The sequence below is a fragment of the Talpa occidentalis genome, unplaced genomic scaffold (assembly GCF_014898055.3).
Source record: "Talpa occidentalis isolate TD23 unplaced genomic scaffold, MPIMG_talOcc4v2.1 talOcc4.3, whole genome shotgun sequence".
In the NCBI taxonomy this organism is placed as follows: Eukaryota; Metazoa; Chordata; class Mammalia; order Eulipotyphla; family Talpidae; genus Talpa; species Talpa occidentalis.
In genome coordinates this window covers 39,527,086-39,529,707 of record NW_023603184.1, presented here as the reverse complement: position 1 = coordinate 39,529,707, position 2,622 = coordinate 39,527,086, and the positions used below count along the sequence as shown (strand labels likewise).

General features: G+C 38.9%; 1 pseudogene; it reads left to right on the top strand.

Moving 5' to 3' along the window:
• Window positions 1-465: 465 nt before the first annotated feature.
• On the top strand, window positions 466-2,406 carry LOC119255039 (guanine nucleotide-binding protein G(I)/G(S)/G(T) subunit beta-1-like; annotated as a pseudogene).
• Window positions 2,407-2,622: the final 216 nt, after the last annotated feature.

Sequence of the window (2,622 nt, the reverse complement as noted above, 5' to 3'; positions counted from 1 at the left end):
GCTCCCCGCTCTGGCTCTGGCTCTGGTGGATTCTCTCGCCCTCCCGCGCTTCTGACTGTACCCAGTGCATGTATAAACAAAACGAACGAACAAAAAAAAAAAAAAAAAAAAAAAAAGTTTAAAAAAAAAAAAAAGAAAGAAATCTGGGCCTCCCCTGGTGGTGCAGCGCTTGAGTGCTGGGCTGCGAAGCTGCCAGCCTCTGCAGCGCCAGTTGGATCGCCAGCCGCTGGCGAGGGTCCCACATGGCTCGACAGACCTCTCCTTTCTGACCTGCTGCTCCCCTCAGCAGTGTATTTAGTCACTCTGCCTGTTTAGTCACAATGGCTCTGGTGAATTCTCTCACCCTCCCTTGCTTCTGACTGTACCCAGTGCTTGTATAAATAAATAAATAAGTCTTTAAAAAAAAAAAAAGAAAGAAAGAAATCTAGCCTAGTGGAAACAACTTAAATGTCCATTGATGGCTGAATGGATAAAGACAATGTGGTAGGTATATTCAATGGAATGTTACCCAGCCATAAAAAAAGCAGTAGATCTTGCCATTTGTGACAACATGAGTAGGCTTTGAGGGCATTATATTGGGTCAGAAATAATGTTATGTTAGGTTAGAAATAAGTCAGGCAGAGAAAGACAAATACTATATATGTGGACTCTAAGAAAAACAAAAATATGACCAAGCTCATGGATATAGAGAACATACTGGTTGTTACCAAAAGTAGGGATTAGGGGTGACACTAAATGGGAGAAGAGAGTTAAAAAGTACAAATGTCCAGCTATACAATAAATAAGTCATGATGATGTAATATACAGCATGAAGACTATAGTTAATGATACTGTATTATATATTTGAAAGTTTCTAAGAGAGTATATCACAAAAGTTTTCATCATTAAAAGAATTTTAAAAAAATTATGAATTGTGATACATGTTAGCTTAATATGGTCATCATTCCACAATACATGCAAATTATGCTGTACACTTGAAACTAATATAATTAGTTATAATTAATATAATTATATTAGTTAATATAATTTAATTACATCATATATATCAAATATGTCCTATATATTAAATTCCTATATAGAGAGAAATGTCCTATATATATAGAAAACGAATAATGACAGAAGTTAAGAAAACATTTAATATTGGCAAAAAGTGATCAATGAATTAAAACTTTGTTGTAAAATGTAAAGAGAATAATTAATTTCAACATAACTTTACAAAAATAAAAGCAAGAGAAAAAAAGATGAAAATAGTGTAAAGTAGAAATTCTATGATGGCATTAAGTCAGTTTGATAGAATTTACTCCATATTTTCTTAATGAAAATTCCTAATGACCTAATTCTGATGAGATTCTTTATACTCAAACTGTCCTGCTGGTTTTAAAATAGTATCATTTACTAAGTTACAAAAAAAAATATGATGACGAACACTAACATTAGAAGATGAGTGAACTTGACAGTTAAAGCAGGAGGCAGAAAAGCTTAACAACCAACTTAGGGATCTTAGGAAAGCATGTGCAGATGCAACTTTCTCTCAGATCACAAACAACATCAACCTACTGAGAAGAATCCAGATGGCACCAAGAGAAGGCTGTGGGGGAACTTGGCCAAGATTTATTCCATGCATTGGGGCACAGATTCCAGACTTCTAGTTCATGCCGCACGGGATGGTAAATTTATCTGGGTTCCTGACACCTCAAACAATCCATGCCATCTTTCTTCCTCATAGGTCATGACATGTGCATAATGTGCTTTCTGGGAAATATGGTGGCCTGGCTAACATTTGCCCTACTGGCAATCTGAAAACACCTAAAGGGAATTCATGTGTGAGTCATGAATTGACTGGACATGTAGTTCACCTGTCCTGTAACTTCTTGGGCAAAAATCTTAACATCACCAGCTCTGGAGACACCACTTTTGCTCTGCAAGACATTGAAAATGGCCAACAGAGTACCATATTCACTGGACACAATGGGGATATGATAAGTCTTATTCTTGCTCCTGTTTGTCTCTGGTGCTTGAAGCCTCAGCCAAACTCTAGGATCTGCTTGAGAAGGGATGTGCGAGCAGAGCTTCACCAGCCAAGAGTCTCACATCAAGGCCATCTGCTTCTCTCCAAACAATAATATATTTGCCACTGGTTTGTATGATGCTACTTGCTACCTGTTTGAACTTCAGGCAGATCAGGAACTCACAGCTTACCCCTAAGATAACAGGATATGCAGAATCACCTCTATTTCCTTCTCCAAGGTAGATACCTTCTCCTATCAGGGTACAATGACTTTTAGTGAAATGTCACTCAAAGGCAAAAGTGCAGGTGTCTTGGCTGAATATAACAACCATCTCAACTGTCTGGAGATGACTGATGACTGGATGGCCATAGTAGTGGGGTCCTGGGTCAGATGCTAAGAATTAATTTAATTTTGTAAGAAGTTCCCAAGCTGGGCCTCCCTGGTGGCACAAGGGGTTAAGATGCAACCTATGAGGCTATCCACAGCCACTGTAGCACGAATTTGATCCCCGGCCAGGGAGCTACCCACATGGGGCAACAGACCTCTCCAGACTCACCCACTGCTCCCCTCAGCAGTGTATTTCAGTAGATCTGCCTGTTCTGTTCCCCATTCT